This window comes from Calonectris borealis, chromosome 26 (genome assembly GCF_964195595.1).
Source record: "Calonectris borealis chromosome 26, bCalBor7.hap1.2, whole genome shotgun sequence".
In the NCBI taxonomy this organism is placed as follows: Eukaryota; Metazoa; Chordata; class Aves; order Procellariiformes; family Procellariidae; genus Calonectris; species Calonectris borealis.
The window spans coordinates 3,282,832-3,308,931 of NC_134337.1; the positions used below are offsets into that span (position 1 = coordinate 3,282,832).

The 26,100-nt window shown below is 52.5% G+C and overlaps 1 long non-coding RNA gene across 7 annotated transcripts; it reads right to left on the reverse strand.

Annotated features, from left to right (window-relative positions):
- Positions 1-1,192: 1,192 nt before the first annotated feature.
- LOC142093277 (uncharacterized) lies at positions 1,193-23,741 on the reverse strand. 7 transcript variants are annotated; one of them, XR_012677367.1, is made up of 4 exons: positions 23,224-23,741; positions 3,163-3,245; positions 2,965-3,090; positions 1,193-2,879 (listed from the first exon to the last, which is right to left on the reverse strand). It is a non-coding gene; the product is annotated as an uncharacterized LOC142093277 (long non-coding RNA). The 7 variants fall into 7 exon arrangements; XR_012677363.1 differs by adding an exon at positions 8,228-8,483 and having other exon boundaries at positions 2,965-3,245; XR_012677364.1 differs by lacking the exon at positions 23,224-23,741 and adding exons at positions 8,228-8,483; positions 9,086-11,467 and having other exon boundaries at positions 2,965-3,245.
- Positions 23,742-26,100: the final 2,359 nt, after the last annotated feature.

Sequence of the window (26,100 nt, forward strand, 5' to 3'; positions counted from 1 at the left end):
TGGGGTTGGCATGAAGGATGCTTTGGTGTTGGGGTGACGCAGCGGGCAATTCCTGGGGGGAAAAGGAGCCAAGACCCTGGCAAAGATGCTGCTGGGTCCTGGCAGCCCCATAGCTATGTGTGGTGGGAGGAGGAGGAGGAGGCATTTAACCATCAGCTGTAGTCACTTGGGTTAAAATTATGGGATTTGTGGTGTTTATAAGGCTTGGCTGCTGCACTAACCCCATCTGCTTGGCTCCCCCCCCCAACCCCGGGTCCTGTTTCGCAGCAGGGAGAGGGATGTGCCCGCTGCAGGTTGAGCGAGAGGTCACTCAGCTTCGTGCTCCTGAAGCTGCCCTGAACTCGGTGAGTCGGAAGGGTTGGGGCAAGCATGTACACCGTCCGGGGGGATTTGCAACTGGGGCTGTGATGCTGGTAGGTCCGGCTGCGTGCCCAGTGTTCCCTCCGAGTATTTGGGCTGAAAGCGCCCTCGCCCCGCAGTGTCCCCGGGGGTGCCGGCGGGGACCCAGCTTTCTCCCTCTTGTTTCCTGGCTGCTTTTTGCTAAAAGAAGGCGCCTGCCCCTCCTCGCCATTGCAGGCGGTGATGGCATTGCTGCCACAGCGCGGCTGCCCCGCTGAGACGTGCCTGGGCCAGCGAGTTAGCTGGGTGCCCCAAATACCCATAGTTACAAGCTCGGACAGCCTGCTAACCCTCCTCCTGGGCAGAGGCTGCCCTTCCCGTATACCAGGAAGCACTAGAGAAAGTAAATATTGCCAGGGCAGGTTTCTGAGCCCTAGTTGTGATTTATCAGAGACAAGACGATGGGTTAGTGGAGCCTGGAAGTCCCTGCGTTCTCCTGTTGCTGGTATCAGAGTTATAAAGATGTTTCTAGCGAGGATTCTGCAAGGTAGAGAGAAGCCCAACCTGCAGCCCTTGAGCTGACTGAGGGTGAGGAAGCAGGTTAGGGCTTTGTGATAGGATTCGGGTTGGCCCAGGAAAGCACCTACTGACAGCCGAAAAAAGGATGGTCTCAGCTGCTCGGCCAACCCAATCTGCCCCACATCCTCATCGTGTCCTGGCCGTGACTTCCCTTTCACGCTCAGGATTTTGGTCAAAGGGAGAATTTGGTCAGTGACACACAGGAGCGCTGGTCACCTCTCTGCAGGTCCCAATTCACCAGCCAAGCTCGCTTCAAGGCAGCAAAAAGACACTGTTTTAAAAAAGTCAAAAGAAGTTTATTTTCACAAGAGAATATCTCCAGTAATATTTTATTCATGGTTTCCAGCTCACACAGTTTCACTGCTTCGTATTCTCTGCATTAACATCAACGCAGTGGAGGGGGACTGAACTGAATTCATTTGGGACACACAGGATTAGTTCTTTTCTAGGGGATACCTCTTAAATACGAGTGGATATGCCACTCCGTTCCCATGGTTGTGGTGCTATTTTGGTACCTTCCAAGCAATTTGCGGGTAGCAGCCCTGCCCCTTAGCAAGCAGCTAGAGGATAATAATGCATCTAAGAGGACCAAGCTGTAGTTTTGCACAGCAAGTCGCCAGGACTGCTGAAGAGCCAGATTTATGGAGGACTGCATTCCTTTGCTGCTAGACACTGCGGCATCCCCACCCACCAGCTGTTGCCCAGCCCGAGGAAGTCGCATCCCAGCCTCGCTGCAGCTACGCCCCGTCCCAAGAAGCAGAGGAGCCTTAAACAGGCTGCTTCATTTTGGGGAGTCCCATGGCCCAAGCAGTCAGGTCTGGGTCTCCCTGTGCCTTTGCTCAGGGTGAAATTTGAGGGCTCCGATTTCTTTTTGCAGCTCTCGTCCTTCCACTTCATCTGAGAAGATGTCCTCTGCTTGCCCTCGCTCCCCGACGCCTCAGATCTCACGCGTTTCCCTGACAGTGAGATGGCAGTGATAATGGCCTGAGATGTCCTTCAGTCTTGAAGAACCGATGCGGCCCTGGCCATATTACAGCTCCACTCACGGTCTTGATCCTGCTCTGAACTATGGCAGAGGGATAGTCCCATCTGCTCCTAAGAAGGAGAAGAAATAATGATTCCCTGTCCCTTGTCAAGTGCCTGAGCTCTGAAGCATGGTGTCTTCTCCTATGTCTGTTGTCAGATGACAGTGCTACCTGCCTGGGAGAACCCAGGAGGATTAGGACTCGCTCCCTTTGGCTCACATCTCTTCCTCACCTGTCTCCCCTCTAGGACAGGGTGTTAGTCCGAATCGTTGGCTTATTCTATGTAAGTACACAAGAGCCCTAATCTCCTCGCCAGGGTTTGTGTATAAGTGAGTTACGTTGATATGGATTATCAAATCAGAAAGAACCACCCTCTAACTCTATTCCATGGGAGAGCTGGGAACTTGTCCAAAACAGAATGCACTTCCTGAGGAGGGAACCAGCCAAGTCTGATCAGCTCCCAGGGCTTTGAGTCCACAGGCTAAGCTTGCTCTTGGATCTAGTTCTTAACCCAAACTTCGGAACTGGGTGCAACAAACTTGAATCGCAAGATCTATCCTCTTTGTACCAAAGTATCCACTCCCCTCCAGACGCGAGGACAGACCAGAAAAGAACAGCACACTTAAACCCTTTACAACTTGAGCCCATCTCCTGCAAAAAAAGAGTAGAACTGAACACCAGGAGCTGATGCACCAACTCATTTCATTTTCTCTTTCACCCATTAAGCAGAGAGATAGGTTTTCTGTAAGTAGATGGCTCCATGCTCCTACAACCGAGGCACGGAGCAGTCCCTGGAAGAATGCAGTCCTGGATGCTATCAGAGAAGACCCACTGAGTTGTTCAACAACGCCATGCTGTGTTTTGGCATCCTCAACAGAAGGAAGTGCTGCCTCAGGAGCTCAGTGGTTGAGCCAGTCCCCCAGTGGTTTTGCTGCTCTTTAAGGAAGGCAATAGACTGTATAGTTATCACCTGAAATGGGATAAAATCCCTCCCACCAAACTATACAACCTACTACCTCACCTCCACAGAGCAGTACAGGGGTCTCGCCTGATTCATGGCCGAACCACTGGCTTTGCATTACTTGCACCAGCTGCCTCCATGCTTGGAGTAGAAGTGGATGACGAGAACTGAAGACCTGACTGTCTCCTTAGGAAAGACAGTAGATTGTATAGTTAGCTCAAAGGGAGGATAGGACTCCACAACTATTCAATCTACTACCTCAGCCTCAAGGACAGCTTGGGACCGTGGCAGTCTAAGGCAATGAGATGATCCTTATCCAGGCATCGGCTGCTCTGCGGCTCCTGTGAAGAGAAATGCAGGAAAATTCATCAGACTTCATGATGTTAGGGAAAAGGAGTTTCATACCCAACCTTGTCCTGGAGCTCCCTTTCCTTCTTTAAACCTCCTTCAGTCCACTTGGACTATACTTTATCCTTGGCAGTCACACTGGCTGCAAACTTTATGTACCCAAGGGCTTACAGAAGCAGCAGCCCTCCTACTTTGAACCCAGGGCCATACATGCAGATAGCACGTCCCTTCCGAAACTGCAGTAACGCCAAGTAACATACAGCCAGGCTGACCTCACCTCTTGAACACACAGCGTATCTAGAACAAACCTGCCAGACCAGATAAGAGAATCCATCAATTTAGCTGCTATGCACTCCAGGGAATTGAGCAGATTAGAAATAACTGAGTACAAGGAAGCTTTTAGGCTGCAAATGTAATGGTATCGAGTACTTCAAGGCAGATCTCATTTCCTAAACAAATGAGTGCAACATGCAGGCTTGGTGTCCCTTTAATGCTATAGCACAGCCAGGCAATATTAGCATGGATCTGAGACAGACTGGCTTCCCCCCAAGCCCTTGGCTCACCTTCTGAGACTTTTTTCATCCACTGTACACCCAAATACAGATGCAAGGTATTAAGTTGGTAGTTTAAAAGAAACGCGTGAGGTTCTTTTGCAATGGGAAAGAATTCCCCTTGAAGATTAAAGCAGGCTGTAACGAAAAGGGAGCCACCAGTAGCACGTTAAGTGGGCTGCATGTGCAGCACAGCAGAGACCCAAAGGAGGACTTCCCGTGAGAGCTCAGCAGGAGGTGTCCCCAGCCTCCCCAAACATCTGCCGAGCGTTGTGGTGAGAGAAGCAGGGGCTAAGGCAGAAGTCCCCGAAGGGACAAAGGCTGCCTAATGCTTTGTGCTTCCACAGCTAACAGGCAACAGCCTAAATAAGTGAGATTCCCAAAGGTTTGGTATAGTTCACCAATTCTACCTATTGTAGAATAGTTCTACCTATTGTAGCTGGGATCCTTGAGGTTAGAGTTTAGGATGGCCTGGGGTACAAGGATACTTTTGCAGCAAGGTTTGGAAAGTGCCCCTGGTCCTTTGCAGAGCTGTCCAGAAGTCCTTCTCACTGGCGTTCAACACAGTCCAGGTAATTGTCTTAATTTCCTTTGACAAACTCGGCCTTCACAAGGGATGACCTACTGTGCCAGGCCATCTGGCCCAGGCCTCTCCTGGTGTGACAGGGTATAAACAACGTCAAAAAATCGGTGTTGCAGGACTGATTCCTATAGCATTTAAGTACCCAGCCCATCCGCAGTGCCAAGTACCTTGCATCCCAAACAGCCTTCTGATGGGAAATATTATTCTTCCTGTTTTATTGGCATAGAAAGTGATGCACAGAGGTTGCCCATCCCTCCTCAGCACACGCAACACCAGCCAGAGCTTCACCGAGGTTACAGCCAGGCTCAACGGTCCAGCCACTCTGCCTCCTCAGGGACAGAAATATTAGTTTAGACTAAACTGTTTCAGCTTCCCAAAAATTAAGCTGGTGCCACAGGCATCAACCAGAAGGGCTCATGGTGGCAAGGAAGCCAGCAGTTGCTGTTGCTGCAATGGTAGAGGACTGGGGAGGTGGGTGGCCCAGTGATACGTATAGCAGAGGGCACTCATCTTCACCAAAGACACTCTGGGCAACGGACCTGGAGGAATAATTTTTCCTGATTCCCAATCTGGTGGCTTATATTATTTTAAGCGTATAAGCAAGATGCATGGGCCAGGCATTTAAAAGGTCACTCTTGGTACCACTGCAGAGAACAGGCGTTTGGGCCAATCTTAAACCGTGGGTGGGAAATTACATTAAATAACTCCTAGCTCACATAGATCTAATTATACATGGAGAGAAAAAAAAATCCCTTCTGACTTCTAGAAGTAATCCTGAAAACAGGAGATTTAATTATAATAATTGTCTTAATGAGTATAGGTTTCGGGAATACCCAGCTGCTGACTCTGCAATCCTGATCTTGCCAGGATCCGTGAAGGACTCAAACAGGAGGATTTAGAAATACTATGCCCGTAAGGATCACTATGATCATCCTACCCTTAGTATCGCTGTCACCCTTCTTTGTGCGAGGTGCTATACAAATTGCAACGACAGCAAGCCCCTCTCCTGGATGGCTTGTGGTCTAAACCATCAAGGCAAAAGATGGGGAAAGAAGGAGAAGCAGAGAGGTGACCAAATTTGCTAAAGATCACACAGCAAGTCCGTGGTAAAGCTGACACTGGAACCAGCCTTGGGAAGTCCCGCTCCATTGGAGCGCAATGGTTTGTCTGGGCCAGCCTAACCAGGCTAGGACAGGTCGATACCCACCTCTCCCAACTGGCTTTGACAAAGAGGGGAAAAAGTGATATTCTGTTTTAATATCTGCAGGAGAATCATCGATCCTGGGAGAGAGAAGATCACACACATACTGGATAGCAGCTCAATGGTAAAACCTGCTGGGGTTTCACAAAGGGGCATTATGAATTAGTCATACAGCCATAAGGTTTGTGCAAACTCCCTATCTACCGAGATTCTCGGCAAAAATCCCACAGCAATCGCCAAAGTGAGCTGCGTTCCAGCTCTGCCCTGCTTCCCAGACATGAAGCCTTCCCTTCTAGCATATCGCTGCTGAAGCATCAGATCTACAAGTGCCTGAATGTGATGCAAAATTCTGGATAAAATAGCCAAGAGGGTCCGTAGGAGTCAGAAGCCTATACCCCAAAGCCCCTCACTGCCTTCTAAGTTATTTAAACTCAGTTTTTGAAGATTCTTGAATACCTGACTGCTAAGAACTGGACCTCTTTGAAAAACACCATTTTCTGTGCAGACTTTAAGATAGCGGCACTGCAATTTTCCTTTCCCAGATTCATACGAGTCCTTCAAAACTAGCCAAATTTGATTTTTTGTGAAAAACCTCGGTCAGTCTCTGCGAGAAACTGCAGAAAGCTCCCCGTGCTCAGCGTGTGCCACAGCACAGTCCTGCTGTCTGGATGTGCTTGGAGGGGTGAGAGAAGTTGGCAGGTAAAGGATTAATATGTTTCTTCGCAGCAAGATCCTCCAGGTTGGCAAAAAAAGGGCATTTCCAGTCCAGCTTTCAGACTCATTTTTGGGAGGGAGAGGTGACCTACAACTGTTCTTCAGTTAGCAGGGCTCAGGGCGGCTCGTGATGACCAGCCGACAACCCAAGCTGATGCCTCCCCAAATTTCAAAGCATCTGCAGACCAAAGATGCCCCAGCACCGCCAAGTCTCTGCCTTTAAAACAGGGAGGCATGGAGCCCGCCTCAGAGAGTAGCTGGAAAGGCTCCGAAGCTTTGAGGAGCTGATCTGGTTTATTAAGGAGCACTGAATGAAATGGAGGAGGGGGGAGGAGGGAGGAGGAAACCATAAAACAACAAAGTCGCTCCTTTAAAAGCAGACACTGCTTTCAGCCTTTGTATAGTCGCAGTCCCGCGTGTCGGTGCCAAAATGTGCCGGGGACAGGCAGGGCTTCTCAGTGGGAAATCAGGGCCCCGCGTCTCTGAGAGGCTTTTCAGCCTCTTGGAGCACGGGCTGGACTGGGGCAGAACCAGCCCCGGCCAACGCGAAGCCTGCGTGCAGCCAGCCAGCTGCATTGGCACAAAATGGCTGACCGTCGGCCATTTTGTTTCCTTAGCTTTGCCTGTAGGGAAGCCGGTAGTGACTTCACGTCCTCGCCTCGCTGTGCTGCTGGAGTGGAAAAACAACAAGCAAACAGAACAAAAAAAACCCAAACCCAAAATAAGCGAAAACAAAAAGGAGTGGGGAAGGTTTTCAACAGCTCCCCAACGTTGCCGGCGCGTGCAGCCCCATACAGCGGTGTTCAGAGCCGTGCAACTACCGGCCGGCAGCGAGGAGCCCGCTCACAAAAAAAGCAGCAGACGGCCCAAAAACACATCTTGAACACAGCCCATGCCACTGGAAAGCAAAAAAATGACATTTGCCAAACTAGCCACGAGGACAAGTTGCTTTTAACTTCTCACAGGCCAGGCGAACCTCTCAGAAAAGCAAGGCCAACTGTCTTCCCGGACACTCGATCCTGGAGTCGATATTAAAATATCACGCTTCGAAAGAGTTAATCAAAGGTGCTGCGAATAGGGAAAGGGAAATGGAAGTAAAAATATTTAAAGTTCATTCCTGCAACAGCCCCCGTGTCTCAGCAATGCTCTTCCTCCATGATCTTTTAATGACGTAGGTTGATATTTCATATCAATGTTGTCGTAGCATTTGTTTATTATTAAACAATTAGCAGGTATCTTAATAAATAGCTACTCATCTGTTAGGGGTTCTTTCAAGTCCTATCAGATGTTTATAAACATCTGGATCATCATTAATGAATCTGGTATTGTTATCTATAATACATACATCTGTAACCTGCTTGTTACACGACTTATCTTTTATTAACCCCTCATAAATCCATTATTAAAGGTGGCCACAAAGGTAACAGTTTTTCTAAACATTCGTATATTTTCCTTGTAAATTAGCATATAATTTACACTCTCCTGAAGGAAAAAAAAATCCCGGGATTTTTGTCATAGAAGTAAAACAGTCGCTACTGATATTTCATAGAGTAATTTCTCCAAAATACTAAAAATCAAGAGATATAAGAGAAAAAATATCTTTTTGGTTTATTTTTACCTGCTCCATACTCAATTCTACAGGTTAACTCAAAAATCTAAAGAAAGAAGATCCTTTCCTGTAATACTCTATAAAACTCTTCCATTAATACTGTTTTCCTTCTCGATGTTCGGTTCGAAAGCTGCTCACGAAAGGTGCGCAGGTAACGTCCACCCCTAACGTAGATTTGCACCAAAACATTTAATTTGCAATGCCAACCGCCTGCCCAGCGCCCACGCATGCAGCCCCGGCTCCGGGACCACCATCGCCCCTGCAATTCTCTACATTGTCCATTTGTAAGCAAGCCAAGCAGATATGGTGGCAAATACCTTTCTGTGCAAGAAAAGCGATTTCCCCTCTTTCTGCTCTCCTTCCCAGGTCCTCTCTGAAAGTGTCTGCTTCTCTCCAGATGTCCGGGCAGCCCCTCAAGGAAAGGTAGGACGATCACCCCAACACCGATGCCTTATCAAAGCCCGATCCCCCCCATGCCACTGGACAGAGATCTGTTCCTCCGAGCGTCCGTGAACGACGAGACGTGACTACTAACTCCAAGACATCCAGACTACTGAAGGAAATGCAGAATCACTTTTAAAAAAAAAAAAAAAATCGCTTTTATTTGGCGCATGTTCTGGTTTTTTTGCCATCCTTCTGCGCAAAATTGTATGGTAACGCCACCAAGTTCCCTTAAACTTTCAGGGCATGTAACTGTTGATGGCGTCCCTGTCGTGTATCACACCTTAATGTGTGCAGGATACACACGCTGGTGCAGTAAACAGCTTGTTATCACAGTACAGCTCCATCCTCGTACGAAAAGCAAGGGCTTAAAAAGCCAAAACCAGCCATTTCTTTTAATATTTAAATTAAGATTTTGTATTCCCGAGATGAAAACTTTCAAGGCAAGAAGGCAATAAACGAGACAAAAATCCCTAAAAAAAAATCCTCAGGATCACATCAGGTAAATCCAGGCACTGCCAGATCAGTGGAAAGGTCAGATCTCATATTCACCAAAAACAAGAGGACACACAACAGGTTAAAATGCTACCGTCCGGCAATGACCGGCTCTAATCATACCAAGCCGATGTGTAAAACCATCCGCCCGTCCAAAAACAAATTAGACAACAGTGCTCTCTGGTACTTTATAAATACAGAAGAAAGGAGGGCTGTTTTATTGAATATAGCGAACAAACCTTTCCGTCCGGCTATACCGTGCAGCCCCGCAACTCTGCATGCACCGAGTAGCCTTACGCTGCTAATACAAAAGCTCAGTTTGGCAATTCCAGGCATTTTCAGTGCTCAACATACGCCAAAACTACCCACTCTCTGCCTCTGACTTTGGTCTCGTTCCAAAAGGTCCTTTTTTTTTTTTTTTTCTTTTTTTTTTTCTCTCTCTCTCTCGCTACAGCCGGTGCCACGTAGAGACGGGAGAGTTGGGCTCGAACATGGCCGCAGCCTCCAAAAAAGAGCCAAGTCCCAGCGTCCTGGCTTCCCCCTTCCAGACGGAAAACAAAATGGCCATGCAGCAGCCATTTTGTTTGCTGCGGGATGGGAGGGAGAAGGGAAGGGAGGGGAGACGCAGGCCAGGCGGGAGCACGCGGGAAGGATGGGGGGGAGAAGGAGGGAGGGAGAGGGGAGGGCGTCGATTCGGCAGGAACCCAAAAGCTCTGCAGCGATGCCCGGGCGCGTCCTCCCTTCCTCCCGCTGGGGCTGAGCGGCCCCGTCCAGCCCCGTAGCAGGACCGATGCGGAGGGATGGACGTGGGGTCGGCTTTTCCAGCCCTCCCAGGCCGGTTGAGCGTGAGTTGTCCGGTCTGACAGGGGTTACGCTTCCCTCCCTGGGCCTGGCTGGCACCTCCATCCTGCCCGCTGGCACGGGCGGGCTGCTGCCTGGCCACTGCCAGCACCGCAGGGTTCGGGCTCTGCGAGAGCTCCCGATGGGAGCCAGGCAGGAGAGCGGAAACCAACCCGGTAACGTCAAACTCCTGAACTTCCCTGGGCAGGAAACGGTGTAAATAACACCCGCAGGGAGGGGGAGAGGAACCCGGAGCAGGCGAGGAGGCCTTGGGGACGGTGCCTCGGTGGCAGCATGGCCTCCACAACCCGGATCCTAACAGCACCTGTGGTGAGGAGGCCTGGGGAGGAGCAATCCGAGGTTTCCTCGCTCGCTCCTGCCCGGACAAGCCGGCCTCAGAAACGGAGCCACATGGCCGAGGCCCGTGCAGGGCCCGGGCTGGCCTGCAACGACACCTCCCCGCTCCCAAGCACACCAGGGGACAGTGCAGGCAGCTGCCTGCTACCTGCCCGTAACGCGGGGTGCAGGTCTGTCCCTGTCCCTCCGAGCACGCCGGGAGGAGTGAAAGGCTGCGCCAGCAGCGGAGGATGGGGCTGAGCCGCGCTGCAGGCAGCGGGGCTTACAGGCAGCCCTGCCTGCCCGGTGACCAGCTGGCTCTCTCCAGCAGTGCCTCGCGCCCGCAAAGCACCTCACGAGCTCCATGACTTTTATCTTTCTGCCCTTCCACAGACCAACACCACAACTGCCCATCCAGACAGCACGCGTACGGCTTGAGGGACCAGAGAAGAATGGAGTGAAACCTCCTCGACCCCCTTCTCCCTAAAGCACGGAGCTGAGCTCCTGGTTGGCAACCTTACTGAAGAAGCCAACAAGCCGCAGATGAAGCCCACCCTCCACCACAGAGGTTAAGTCCCTTCAAGTCCTGACCAAAACCAGACAAGAGGTTGTCAGAGCAGGGCAAGCACCTCGCGACCTCATGCGAGAGTACCCGGCATGGGAAGACCCTTAGGAGGGCACAAAACAACCACCCCCTGGGCTTTCTGCTTCTGTAGGCGAGACAAGCAGTGAGAATTGGGACTATTCCCAGGATTTAGGATGGGTAAGAGTTCCCAGCTACAAGCCCTATCCCCTAAGGATGCAGGGAACTGGAAATGCCAAAACCTATGCACAGTTTTGAAGCTGTTACAGATCTTGTAGGAAAATCGTATAAGGAAGGTTGTTAATTGGACAAGGCACTTCATGGCATATTCATGTGGGATAAATTTAAGCACTGGAGGCTGGACCTGCTAAGCTTTATCTAGTCAGTGGGGAGGGCAATTTCTCCGTAGAGTAATTCAGAGCAGCAACATAATGCCAACATCTTGAATTCTCCTGTGAAGAAACCAAAAATCTTGAGATTTTTTTAATAACCACTATTCCTCACCATCTGATCCTCACCAACTTTCTGCAAATTATCCTAAGGTCTCCAGGTGAAAATTGTTATGAATGTATTGCTTAGTAATTTGCTGTGACTGATCAGCCTTATTAAAATGTCCCTGAAAATAAACATCACCTGTAACAAACTCTACCAAGTGCCTGCCCATCCTAACTTCTCATATGGGCTTGGTGGGCAGCCTCAAGACCTCAGAGGCAGGTTTGTGTACTTTATATTAACCTTGTAGTTTGGGAATTTTGAAAGTATTTGAGAGATCTAAATCCTGTTTATTTTAATAGGATTTAGGAAGGCAAGGCTCAATTTAAAACCCTAGCCTTTGTACCGAAGGAATATTGCATTTCTTGTGCAATATTCTTCCAGGAAAAACATCAAGGCAGCTTGCAGAATAACGACCGAAGGGCTCTCGATGCCTATAGCAATAGATGAAGAAATGGCCACATGCAGCATGTCAGTTTGAAGCTAGGAATAAGAAACAATTTCAGCTGCTCTGACACCAATACTCTCTTCTAGAAAAACCCTGACAAACTGAGGAACCTTATTTTTGTCCTTATTCTAAGTGAAAACTTATTATGAACAGGACTGGACAAGATACATTTACAAGACAGGGTGTTTTGCCTTTCCCGATAACAGGGTCCCTAGATCAGCTAGGCAGCACCTTCCTGATGGGTCCTGAGATGGAGCAATAGGGGATTAGGGACATGCACAGGTCTGGGATTGCTGAAGACATTAATAGCCCACACAAAATCACGTATAACCCCTCAGCACTAGTTGCTTATTCAATATATTTTAGTCAAATGGCGGGCGGTGCGCATGCGGTGAAGGACGGGAGTAAGAATTTAAGAGTAAACAAGAGGGTGTGTGCGCTTGGGAGGCTTCTTAGCATGGAGAGGAAGGTATCTGGCTGCCTAAGCAAGGGAAGGAGATCATGAAGGCCCAGGTTTTGGGGAGCTGGGTTACTGAGAGAGCTGAGATGGTTTGTGTTAGGAGAGGGAGGTGTGAATATGATTAAAATGCTGGAGCTTTACAAAGGACAAGGGAGGAGTTGCTGAGCGGGGGGATATTTTTGTAGCCTCCAATGTGGGCTGCTGTGGGCTTAGTAAACTGGTGGTAGATTAAGACGTGGTCATGAAAGGAATCCCTTCTACAGGACAGGCCACTTGCTCTTGGTGCTTTCTGCTTTCAGATGTTGCTGCTGCGGCCCCACCAGAGCTCTCATTCAAGGCACGCTGTTGACATTGCTGTTCAAGCTTTCAGTGTGGTGAAGGGCCCACTGCTTGGGCAAAAGCCAGTCGAAAACCAGGAGCAAAAGCTTGGTAAGGCACATGGGCCCGTACTTAAGCCCCAGGAGACTCTCTTCCTCAGGGACAAATCATGCAGGAGTTGGTTCTCATTCTTCTACACACACGTACTTGCAGCCAAGGACTGTCATTTGATACTAGGTAGAGCAAAGTCTGTCTGACTTCAGATCAGAACTGGGTGGGGAGAACAAGACTCCCATTTCTGTTTGTGATCAGGACTCGTGAGAAAGGGTCTGTGATGCTGTCATGGGTCTTGCAAGCCAAAGAACTCTATCCTTGTGCTTTAGCTCTGGTTTTTTCCTACCACGTTACAAAGTTGTGGAAATCAGCTGCTCATCATCATGTGTTTGAGTCTGTGGACTTCCTCAGCATCAAAGCTTCCCCTCTGGCTGTTTGCTGGAGTCTCTTCAGGTCTTATCCTTCTGGTCTATTCACATCCCAGCCAGCCCGTACAAACACGGCCCCACTGTCATCTCTCACATGCTCTCTCCTCCCCGCACTGGCCATTTTGCTTCTGGTTCATGAAATTTAGAGTGGATGAAAATGTGAGTAAGAAGCAAAGGGATTTTGTTCATTTGCTCATGAGAAAAACTTTCCTTGTGAATGGGGAGAAATGGCATTAGCTTTTTTCCTTAGTTGGTGCGAGCACGTGGGTGAACCAGATTACCTTCTCTGGGTATATTTGGATGGATTCTTTTCTTCTCCAGGTTTGTCCGGCAGCACATTTCCCCACTGGACCTGAGCACTCTCTCGGGAGTCTTTAGGACTCCTCCATTTCTGTCTCAGGGGAACGATGTACGTAAGGCGGCGGCAGCAACAACAAAATCATTTGAGAAGGAAAAAACCAGACTTAACAGCTGCATTGCTGAGCTCCTGCCTCCGGTCTTAGTGAGTCACTTTGCCTCTGTTTCCTCCTTTGGGAGATAGATACTCCCTACCTGGGATGCTGAGAAGGTTAATTAGTTAATGTACTAATTAACCGAATGTGCTTTGAACAATGGAATTGCTTGAGGCAGTAGATCTCATGGAGGTCTAAGTCTAACACTGGCTTTAACAAGGGTGGGCTCCCAGTTCTTATCAGCTGGGACACCTTGCCCTCAGCCAGAAAGAAAAAAATTGAACTTATCTGCATTATTCATACTGTTGCCACAGCACATCTGAAGCACAAATGGCCGGAGTCCACCCAAGCTCTTCCCTGCCTGCTTCTCCCAAGGCTGAAGATGCAGCTGACTTTCTTCTTCTCACAAACACAGCTCTGGGGCTGCAGACCAAGGAAGCAGAGAAATCCAGGCTAGGGTTTTTGACAACATTGCTAGTCTTTTTGGTACATGCCCAGCAGTCTCTTTGTGACCCATATCCCACCTTGCTCTGGAGGACTGCCCGCACCCAAGGCAATTTCTCCTCTGTCTTCCAGAAGATGGATGGTGGTAGAGAGCACTCTGCCTGCTAAAGTGAGAGATGGCTTCACTTTCCACATCACTGGGACCCATCCCAAACTGGATTTGGAGCTGCAGCTGCAATGAATCCTGCAAGCCAAACCGTTTTAGACTTTGGCCAGTCCTGAGCTCATCCAAAGGCCATTTCATGCAGCTTCAAGCATATTATGTGTCTACAGAGGCAGCTGAACAGTGAAGTCAAACCCCACAGTGGAGACTGTAACCTAGTTCTGAAATGTTCCAACAAAGATGTAACCACTGGCGATGATGGGCATGAATACAGCAATCCATCTAGACCCTGCACTTCGTCAGGGTGCCAAAAGTTACCCCTTAAGAGTGAAACTGTCCCCAGGCCATCCTGTGTGGGCTGGATGGAAGAGAAATTGTGACAGTTTTGATTGCTCAGGGATTTGATTTTCAAATATGAGACTAAATTCTCTTTCCATTACAGTTCTGCAAGCTCTGAAACTCTGCAGGTTTAGCTGGGTTCCTCCCCAGCTGGAAAAGAAAATGCAAGGCAATGTCACAGCTATTTCTTCTGTGTCACATTTCTACAATGCAAAGGCCTAATCTTAAGAAGCTGAAAATCATAATTAGGCAGGCAAGAACCTACAGTCTGAAAAATGGATCCCTCTTTCTAGTCTAGTCTAGTCTGAGGGATGTATTGTATTAGGCTCTTAAGGGCTGAGTTTTCAGAGCTGCATTTTCAGAAATGAACTGCCGCTGAAAGCAGGCCCCCTAAAATAAGCAAGATTAGCAAATGTTCCCACCTCCAGCAGTTCTGACAATGACACCAACAGACAGATTTTCATCACCCTTTTGGCTGAGCCCTTCTGGAGCTGTGGACGTATTTTCTATAGGCAGAGTTCTTTACAAAACTCCCCTTTTCCAGCACAGAAACTGTACAGATTCCTAACTGCAGCCAAGTTTGACCACAGATACCATAACACAGATCCATCTCTTTTCCCTCTTTGTTGATGCAAAAATGCCTTGGAGAAATAATATCAATATGTCTTTGCTAATTGATGGTGTTGTGTTGGCTTTGACCCATCAGTTGATTGGCCATCCTCAACTGTCATTTCCTAAAAGCAATATTTTTCTGTTGTTTATCTTCCCTGGCCTTGTTTGCACACAGCCACCACCCAAAAACCTCTGTCTGTCCAGGGAGTAGGATTTATCGCCTCTGCTTCAGTAGCAGCAGAACACAGAACAATGTAGGGCCTATGCAAACAAGTGCTGCTGTTCTCTTTTGCTTTTCATTTATTCCTTAGTGGTAAATCAGTGCATTCCAAAACAAACAAAAATCAGAAGATTTAGGACCCAAAGAGCAGTCCAGAGCAATATAACAGCGGCTGAAGACAGGTTGCATTTCGAAGTTAAGCAACAAGTACCCCTTGAAAGCAAATGAAATGTTTAATCTGTGATGCATACCTCAAATTGTTTCTGGCCGGTAATGACGTTTTGGCACTCTGCAAATGGCAGAAGCTCAGGTGCCTGGATCACTTAACACTACACACAGGAGGGATCTGGGCGGCACGTGTAAACTGCTCTGGATAGGGACCATCTTTATCTTCTGTATGTGGATAGCACTTAGCACAATGGATCCCTCAAGACACTCCAATGACCAAATGCGACACAAGTAAGAGCTGACACAAGTGCAGGTTGACACAGTTTGAGTATACAGGACACCAGGACTGGGAATTATAACCCTTATATTTTGTCCTGACTCTGTCACCAAGCTTGACCTTTCAGAAGACCCTAAAGAACCATGCAAGCTTGAGCCACTGCGTTATGAAAAAGCATTGCTCCACACAGCAGCTCCTTCTTTGACTTCATTTCAGCCCAAGCCGGCACATTGGCCTGGCATTTGCAAGCCACGTGTTTTTTGCACAGTTGGACAAGATTGCCAAGAATCCTCAGGCTCCTGCATCAGCAGCTATCAACTTTAACCAGCGTTCCTACAGAGCAGGACTGAAAGCCCAGTCCCTTCCGTGACCACGTGGGGACTGTATAGCCCGTACTCAGGATCCCACATGATGAACAAGACTTCACAAGCCTGGCAGACGAACATAATCCACCTTTACCTGCTTGCGGTAAAGTTGAGCTCGGATGAGTAGGCAGTGTCTGGAAAGTTGAGCTTATCAGTCTGTTACAAAGATCACTTTGAACTTTTGTTCAAAGCCCTTTGGAGAAGACGCCCGCCCGCCCTCCAAAGAAGAGGCTTTTCCTGGGCTTGGTCCTGCTGTTTGCAGCAATCGTAGCCGGTTTGTTGGCTGCAGCTCTCCTGGGGCTCCCTCTGGCCTGACCTATGCCGCTGAGCCCGGCGGGGAGAGGGAGCGGACACCGTCACGGCATCCACAGCTGAGTGCGAGCCTTGTTCTCAGCCTGCCTGGAGTGGCCATGGCAGACACGGATAAAAACAGTGCCCGGCAGGCATCTGCCTGCAACGGGGCGTGTGCTGTTGATGTGCAAGGATCAACAGATGGGTTGATTACCCAGGGAGAAATGGACACTAATCGTATCCAGATTCACCAGCTGCAGGATTTCCTCCTGAGCCCTAAAGGACAGGAAGCCCTTACCTGCTTCGTTATCCTGTCTCTGTTCATTAGCCCCTTCCCCCGCCCTGGGAACCACATCTCGGCTAATCCCCAGGGCAGGGGAGGACCCAGACTGCAAAGCTGAGCTCCAGATGGGAACTCCCACAGTGCTCAGGCATGGCTGGATCCAGCCCCACGTCAGGGGCCTGTCCTGGCTGTCAGCTGCAGCACAGCCAGGCTCCACCGGCTCAGGTTTCCCTACTTTGGGAGCTTGTTGCCAGACTCTTCTTTTGCCGCTGCCTCTCTGAACAGCCGGGAAGATTTCAGGACTAACGAGAGCAAGTTGTGCAACAAAGACAGCGTTGGGGATCGACACATCGTGTGTCACCACGTCTCTGCTGAGATGCAGCCGCTTCTGGGGTGGAGTCCAGTGTGTGTTGAACAGCATGCGGCTGATGGAGCCAGGGAGCGAAGGAGCTTTTGCAGATTTAAAACAGCAGAGGCAATCCCCCAGCAGGCTGTAGGACGACTGGCCAGACTGAACTGGGAGGTGATGGTGGAGACCTTATCTGTATTTTTATTCCTGAGAGACTGAAACATGCTGAGTGGTCGGGTTTCATCGCCTGCTTAGCTTTTGTGCTTCAAGAAAGGAGCAAAACCCTCCCAGACCCCTTTATCCATGTCCCTCTGCATCCATCCCAGCTCTCTTCAGCCACAGAGATGTGCTCCCAAGACAGCGCGGCTGGAGGGGTGATCCCAGGCGTCCTCCCTGTGGGTCTTAGCCCAATCCTTTTCCCACAACCAGAAGCCCTGGGAGCAGATGCGCAGAAATTCAAGCTGTTGATCACGTTGGTATCGGCGCCCACCCTGACTTTTGGTGGAGTCTCCACATGAGGAGTGCAGCCTGCTTGAAAAATGTTATAACCCAAGCCGTTGCTCTGAGTTGAGCTTTTTGGGACCCTCTCTGCTTGCACGCCCAGGGTGCCTCCATTCCTAGCCCTCAGGCTTCTGTTGTCAAACTCAGTGCAAGCAAATTAGCCTGCTCCCATCCTGCTGCCTGCTCCCGAGCCATCCTGGCTCCACATGCCAGGATGCCACGTGCTGCCCCTGTGACCTCTGTTCCCCTCGGCAGAGCCGGTGCCCAGCGCCGAGCAAGCCAAGACTGAGGGAGAGGAGAACCACTCCCTGAATTCTTGGTGTTATTCCCAGAACCTCCCTACCCAGCCGAAGCTGCTTCAGGTCCCCACGCCTGGCACTAAAACGTCGGCACAGGCCATCCTGCGAGTTCAAACCAGACCCTGAAGATCCTGACTCAACAGTTGACCAACTCAAAGGTGGCCGTGGCTGCCCCGCAGAGCCCTCAAGCTGGGAGGAGGAGGAGGAAGAAGCACAACGCTTGTCATGGTCTTGCAGGTGAGAAGAAACCTCCTGCCCGGTCCTGCATGGGCCGGGGCTGCCCTGGGATGCACGGCCATCTCCCTGGGGCTGGTCCTCGGTCCCCAAGCCCAGCAGGATGGTGACGCTGATGTGCTGGCAGCAGCCACAGGACAGAACAGCACTGGTGGGAATGAGCAGGAGAGGTGCTTGCAAAGCCACCGCCCCACAGCCTGGCTACGGACCTCCCAAAACCACAGGGTGTTACACACAGGGTGATATTTAGTTGTCATCATCACAATAATGTAATACCTACCTCTTAGACTCCACAGACCTCACTTTATGCAGCATGTTGGTTGTGCTACTTCTTCTCTTACATTTTCTGTGGACCATCTCATGAGCGACCCTAGCATGCCAAACCCAGTGTGAATTAGCCCTGCGTATCTCATGGGCTTTCCAACTGCAAAGCCAGACAGCACAGCTCAGTGCCCATGAGCAACCCTACAATAACAAACCAGCCGCCTCGCTTTGTCCTCCCAGACCTCACCTTTCGCAGCAGCCAAGTAACATCAAAGATAAACAGTAGCTATGAGCAACTCCACAATAACAAACCGGTACTACAGAAAAAAGTGGAGGGAAATTAGGGAATGAAAGAGGTGGCAGAGAGAGAAAAAAACTGCAGGAAGGAAAATAAACTATATTGATTCTTCTGAGGACCAGTTGTGGGGTGGTACGGAGGGTGAATCAGATCTGGGTGTCTCTGGATGCTCTATGTTCCCCATGGTGCATGAAGCTGCTAGCATCAGCTCTCCCTTGGATGTGTTCCTACAAGGAGCCCATTAAACCTGTGCCCTCAAATCCATTGGAACAATTAGTGGAAAGGCTGAGGGCAGAGCCCACAAAGGCCAAATTCAGTCCCCCTGCCTTTTACACCCTCTTTCCCCACCAGAAGTTGTCACTGGAGTTGTGAAGCTGGATACATGGATGGTCCAGCATGGGGAAAGCTGGTCCCCTCAGGTCTGGCCTGCAGAGACACAGAGCACAGCATTTTCTGCAACTGTAAATCAGGCAATTTTCACCAATGCAAGTTTTGCTCCAAGGGTTTCTTTTTTTCTTTAAAAAAAAAAAAAAAAAGGGAAAAAGAAAAAAGGAAATCACTATCCAAACTCTGCCTTGGCCAAACCTGGCCCTTTTAAGGAAAGGAAATTTCCCAGAGCCACCCTCGACAAACCTGGCGGCCCGATCCTGCTCTCAGGAATGTCAGTGCAAATCCAGAGTGGCTCTGCTGACTGCTGGGGGGTTATAGCAGCCGAACAAGGCTCCAGCCTTGGAGAAAAGCTCCTGGTCTCCCGCCTGGAGATGGAGCAGAGCTCGCACCAGGGCAGCCTGAGAGCAAATTCCTGATTCAAAGGCAATAAACAGCAGAAAGATCCAAATCCCAGTTTCAGGAATTCATCCTTTTTGCTGAGCCATGTTCTGGAAGCAGGAGCCCTATTTTGCTGCGATCTGTGTGGAATAGAACAGCTGCGTCCCTTGGCTGGATAGCTCTTCCAGGGGTGCCAGATGTTTTGCTTAGGACACGTCAGAAGTGTCTTGCTTGAGTTCAGACTTTCTCTCCTCTCGGGCTGCCCAGTGCAGAGCCCACTAGAGCCATCGGCTTCAGCGGGTTTTTTTATATCCACTCTCCGCTAGCTTTTCCCAGGGAAGTAATAGAGATTGGGGACAAATTGGGAAAGGTCTGGTTCTACCCCAGCCCCTGTTTGTATAAATAATCTGTAAGGGGAAAGCTGGGCTGACGAGCAAAACGCTAGCGCTGCCTTCTCACTGGATGTAAACCAGCATGTAAATGCACTCCGCTGAAGAGGGGATCCCAACACATTTTGGGGGTCAGACCCCACAAATGACTGACCGCCCCCAGCGCCCACAACACGGGGGTTTCAGCTTCCAAATTAACCACAGGGTATTGTGAAAACCTACCTACAGCTGTGCTGAACAGCACACCGGTGAGCAGCAAGGTTCAGAGCCGGCCCCCGACGTCCCAGTTGCCAAACCTGGGTGCATGAGGTGCCCCCAGCTCACTGCGGGGCCGGGAAGATGCGCAACACCGCGGACAGCATTTCTGGGAGGCAAGGGGCAGGCGAGGCAATTTTGGGAATGTCCCCGGAGCATGACCGAGACGGCCAGCGCAGGCTGGCGGGTCACAGAGGCAAAGCAGGGCCGGGACATTCGGGTGCTTTGTGGCCAGTTCGAAGGCTTTACTGTAAGGGCCATGCGTCACTCAGTGAAAGAGGGGTTTTTTTTCGGAGAAGGGAAGAGGAGGGGGGGAAGCCGGGCGAGGGAGAAGGAGGAGGAAAAATTTGGTGAAGGAGGAGGGGCGGCTTTCATGGCTCCCGAGCGCCTGCGAAGTGCACGGCGGCCAGGAAGGAGGACTCTGCCCTGCAAACAAGCTGCTTTTGTCGCGTCCCAAAAGGGCCTAAATTAAGTTTGACAGAAAGAGGGCAGATTCACACGCGCTGGGGCCAAACCCTGGGGCTCGGTTACGGCTGGGCAGACCAGGAGAGCTTCGGCACGGCGGTGCCAAATCTCGCCCGGGTGCGAGGGGAGAGGCGCGAACCTCCACGAGGCAGGAGGCACTGGGCGGCCGCAAGCCGCCCCGTTAATCGTCCCGATGCCTTCACAAAGCTTCCTCCCAGGAGCACCCGGCTCGGTCTCCTAAAGGCCACCACCGCTCCAGGAAAAGCTGCCGCCGGAGCGCTCCCTCAGCCGGCTTCGCCCACCAGGGCCGGCAGAACCTCCCGCCCCGCTCCCGGGCATCTCCCCGGCTCTGCCGCCCGCCCTGGCACGCTGTGCCAGCGTGAAAAACAAGCCAGCTTCTAAACAGTTAACGCTGACAAAACCAGACCGCTTGAGTTCCCTCCTTCCCGAATCGCTCCTGGTGTAATTCACCCCCCCAAAAAGAAATAAAATTATCCTCCTTGTCTGACCTTGCCCGGGTGTCCTCCCTCCCTCCCGTCCTCCCTCTCCCTCCTTCCACCCTTCCCATGCCCCCACCCTGCGCTGGCACAGCCGGCCGGCAGCACGCGTGCCCGCCGGTCTGCTCGGCGCTACGAGCTCCCACCACGTTAGCTGCGGCTGCCATGTTGAATTGCAAATCCGACATGATTCGACATATTTTTTTCCTCCCTCGGTGGTGCCCGGTGGGGAACTAAAGAAGCACCCGCGCGACAGACACCCAACCCCGGGCGGCTCTCGGGGACGTCCCGGGTGGCGGGGCGAGGGCAGGGAGAAAAATCACCCTTCAGTCTTGCTCCAAACACTGCACATAGGGACCTGCCTATTTGCTATACATCCCTCTCTATAGGAGACTGATTTTAAAGTCGGATGTTTTAGCACCAAGGGCCAGAGAACTCGACGGGAAGGGGTTTCGGGGAGAAGGCAGGTTACAGCAACAACAAAGCAACTGAGCAAGTGGAGGAACAAAACGTTATTTCAAATCAAAGGCAAAAAAACCCAACCGCACGAACAAAAAAAAGAAAAAAAAAAAGCCCAAAATTAAGAGTGAGGTTCGATTTCGTACCAAGGCAGCAAGAGAGACGCACCGTGGAAGAGAGTGGTTTTGTTGTTGAGTGGTGGCTGGATTTAGCTCCGCTTATCCGGACAATCATCGGGGAAGGATCCTTTTCCGAGAAAGGCCAGTTTGAGTGAGACAGCTTTTTTTTTTCCCTTCTCTCGCTCGCTCTCTCCCCTTTCCTTCTCCTCGCAGCTCAACGCCAAGAAATGGGCGGTGCCTGGATGCCAGGCTCCATCCGAACGAGACACCCAAGGCCAACGGAGGCTGGCACAAAGGCGAGCTGGCAGGAATTCCTGCACTCGGAGCCGCGCGCCCGCGGGACGAGCCCGCCACCTCCCAAAAAATCAACCTCCGACACCGCCCGCTCCAGAAAGTTGCCCCATTGGGCTCGAAAATGCCCCGCCAGGCTCAAGCACAGGGGGAAAAAAAGGACAAGGGGAGGGGGGAAAAAAAAAAGCCAAGACCTTCCTTTGCATCGATGCAGGTTAAACAAAAGGCCTGAGGAGTGGATTTTTTTTTTTTTCGGCCCCCCGTGGGCTCCTTTTCCCGCCTTCCCATCCCCCTGCTCCCTCCTCGCACCCTCCATCGCCCGCTCCCTCGCCCGCTGCCCCAGCGTCCAGGCAGAAATGAGCCCTGGGCTCCCTCCTTCCTGGTTTTAGCACGACAGGAGGCGGCGGGTCCTTGAATAGGAACGCACACACCCAACGCGAGAGGGATCCGATGGGGGGGGTTGGGGGGGGGGGGGAAGACAAAAAAAAAATACAAACAACAACCCACCCGCCATGGAGGAAGGTTGGGAGCAGTCGCCGCCGAGGGGGGCGGACCGAGGGTGGTTTGGGTGCCAGGGGGTATTTTTGGCCTTTTTTTTTTTTTTGCTGCCCTAGCACCTGGGTTGTGCCGATTGTAAAAGGGGAGTCGCGGCGGGTTGGGGAAGGGACCAGGGAGAGGGGGGGGGCAGCCGGGGTTGGTAGCGCTGCTGGGGAGATGCCAAAAAAACAAAACAAAACACGTTTTCATTTTGTCTGCACCAGCCTGGGCGCAGGCGAGCGCGGGAGAGAGGGAGGGAGAGGGAGGCGCACGCCGCCAGAAAGCCGCCGCGCTCAGACGCGGGCCTGCGGCCACGTCCCTCCGCAACCGCCCCGGCAGCCGCTCCCGCTCCCTCGTCCCCCTCTCCCTGCCCACCCGGCTTCGCCTGCCAAGTCCGAGTTGGCACGGCTCCCCCGGCTGCGCCGAACAAAGCCGTCACCCATCCCCGAGCCGGCGCTGACAGTAAGCAAAGTGACAGGCGCATCTTCCGCATGTTAATCCAAACGGCGAGAAGGCGAACGAACGACGGAGGCCCCCCCCTTGCCATGCACGCGCCCCCCCCCGCCGCCGGCCCGCGCGCCCCACCCTTGGCACCCGCCGGCCCCACAGGCCTCGTGCGGGGATGGCGAGGCCCCCGCCGGCGGGAGCACCGAAGCCTCCCTGTCGGCGAGGTTTAAATCGAGCCAAAGCCCCGCTCGGCGGGCAAACGAGGCCACTCGGCATCTGCTGTACCTGTTCCCGCTGCCTTCATCTCGCCTTGGAACCGTGACAAGAGCGCACTCGCCTCTGGTGGGCTCTCAAAGCCGCGGGTCTGTAACCCTTTGCAGGAAGTTGGCACCGATCCCAGGTAGGACTTTACTCCCCGGCTCTCGCTCTCTCCCCCCACCTCCGCCTCCCGCTCCCTCCCCTCCGCTCCCCCACCCATCCTGTCCCTTGGGCCCCTCTCGCGTCCCCCAAAACACCTCCCGCTCCCCCTCCGCCCTTCGCCCGCCTCGTCGGCCGGGCGGCAACGCGGGGGGCGGCCGACCGCTGCTGGGCGCCCACCGAGCCCCACGCGCCCGCCGCTCTTGCACACATACCCTTAAGGATGACCTGGGCAACACAGAGAACAACAACTTCCTGCTCCGGCTCCCTAAAACGCCTGTTTCCACGCAGGGGTTAGGCGGCGCGGCGAGACGGGGGGAGCTGGGAGGAGGTTTGGGGGTTTGTCGTCATTGAACCGTGCTTTTTTTTTTTTTTTGGGCCTTTTTTTTTTTTTTGCCTTTTTTCTCTCTTTTTTTGCCTTTTTTCTCTCTTTTTTTGCCTTTTTTCTCTTTGTTTTTTGCCTTTTTCCGCTTTTTTTTTGCCTTTTTTCTTTTTTTTTTTTAATGCTTTTTTTTTTTTTTTTTTTTGGAACGTATATTTTTGCCCAGCAGCCCGAACCCAACGCAAAGGGAAAGGGGGGGGGGAAGAGAAATCAAATGGGAAGAGAATAGCTCCAAGTCGGCAGGACAATGCACGGGAAACGGGGAGATTAGCGTAGCTCTCGAAATCCATCGCGCCCGCCCCGTTTCTGAACCGTTCACCCCCGCGCCTCGTCTTTTTTAATACTCCCAGCTCCTGAATTATTCCAGTCCACGAGCGGGAGGGGAGCGCACAGTCCGGAGTCCCTCGGAGCTGCCAAGAGCATTGCAACAGGAAAGAAAGAAAGCGAGAGAGGGAGCGCCAGGCAGAGCCCTCACAATCGAGCAGCGAGAAGAGCAAGGAGAAATTAACATCCAATTAGTGCCGTGTTTAACGAGGGAGACAGAGGCGGCTGTTGTTTTATTGCCCTGTTCTTTTCAGGCGCATCTGACAGGCAGCGGGGAAGGCACCCCTGCTCCAAGTGACGTCATCATATTTTATTTTTTAATTATTTTTTTCCCCCCGTTTTTTCCCCCCCGTCTTTCCTCCTCCAAGTTTCGCAGAGAACGTCTCGGCAACTCGGCCAGGGAAATTCGGGACTTTCTCGCATTCAAGCCGCCGGCTCCCCCCTCCGCCTCTGGCCTCCTTCCCCCCCCCCCGTCCCCGACACCAACCCCGGAAAAACAAACGCGCCAACCCACCCCAAAGTCTTTGTTCTTCCAAAAAAAAGGAGGGAAAAAAAAAAAAAAAAGAAATAAACGTTGGGATCAGAGCCGGCGGGAGCCCGGAGGAGGTTTCTCCGCGTGCGCGTCCGAGTGCGTGCGTGCGTCTGTCCCCTCTCCCGTCCCTCTCCCCAGACGGCTCGTTCGCCTTGTAAAACTTTGCGGCATGTGACGCTGCTCCGGCCTCCTCTGGCAGCCTGACAAGAGCCGCGCCGCCCGGCCGCAGAGCGCAGGCGGCTTTTAAGGGAGAAACTCCATTCCCAAAGATTAGAGAATTAACACGTTTTCAGCAAGGGACGGCACCTCGGACAACGGCCGCCACGGAGGAGGCAACACGGACCCTCACCGTGCCGGGATGTGGCGAGGGGAGAGGAGCCGAATCGAAAGCCGGGGAGACTTTTCCCCCCTCCCCGGCTCGCCGGGCCTGCTGCGTCTCCCCGGGACGGGGGGGCCCGCCGCCATGCCATGCGGTGCCACGCGTGCGGGGGCCACGGCGGCCGCGGGGAAAGACATCGCGGCCGACCCCGGCCGGCCTGTGCCGCCACCTCTTTCCCCCAAGGCCTGGGGTCTCCTCGGGGTGGGATAAAACGCTGCCGGCTCCCCCCGAGAGCACTGCCATCCCAGGAGGGGACGGGGTGGCTCAGCTTGGGGGGATTTGAGGGAGTTTTCCCAAAAAAAAAGGGCCCACAGCAGGCAAGGGGGAGAGTGGAGAGCGGCTTCCCCACGCTCTTCCCCTCCTCGTACAAGCCGCCACCGCCGGACGGAGCCGCCACCGCCAGCGTGGCAGGTCAGGCCACCGCGCCGAGCCTCCCCGCCGTGCCCTTTGTGGCCTTTTCTCCTGGTTTCCAGCCGGGATTTCCCCTGTCCAGAGGGGAGGAATCCAGCAGGACCCAGCTCCTCCGTAACCTCCCACTTCGGGTGAAGGCCATCCCGGGGGACGGGGCCACCCCGCTCCCACCGAGGACGGGGCTGTGCAAAGACAGGGGACGGGTCCAGGGCCACCGCGCCGCCGGCGCCTGGGTCCGGTCCAAGTCCCCACCCTGAGCATTTCCCGGCACCAGCCGGTCCCAGCCTCCCCGGCAGCAGGATCTCCTCCGCGAGTGTTATTATTTTATATATATATTTTTTAAAGAATTCTTTGCCTACGTGGAGCTCGGCACCGCGGGAGAACAGGCAAACAGCCTTATCGAGGGCAGCCGTGCCGCGGGGGCACTTCCTCATGCGCAGCCACACGACAGGGCCCCTCCATCGCTGCCGGGGCTGGCGGGGGGGCTGGCAGCCCCTGACCTTCCCGCTGACCAGACACCAGGGTGACGGGCACCCTACAGCCATTGGGAGAGGTTTGCTGGGCTGCTTTCCTCCCGGCTCCGCAGCGGGGAGAGCAGCACGGCCGGGCGGGGGGTTGGTTTTAACTGAAGGGTCTTTAGCAGGACGGCTCTGCAGCGGGAAAGGGAAGGACGATGCAAACGGTCCGCGCTCAGCTGCACTTTCCCCGGGCACAAGGGCTTCACCAGCACCTCATTGCTCCCCAAATCCTGCCAGACCCAAGCGTCCAGGTCCCACAGAGAGCCAGGGCAGCCTTGACCTGAGTTTCCCTCTCCCGGCTGCCGTCGCTGCCTCCCTTCTCCCCCTGGCAGCTGGGAGCAGACGAGGCCAAAGTCCCGGCAATCTCTGTTTTCCGCTGAAGGCTGATAAACCGCGCGGGCACAGAATGGCAGCGATCTCCACCCACCCCGGTTTTGTGCAGGAGAAAGTCAATATTTAAACCCAAGTTTGTTTCCTGGGCAGATAGGGGAGTGCTGGGGCTGTAGGTGGGAGAAATCCCCGGGCGCCGGACCCAAACCTCCTCCT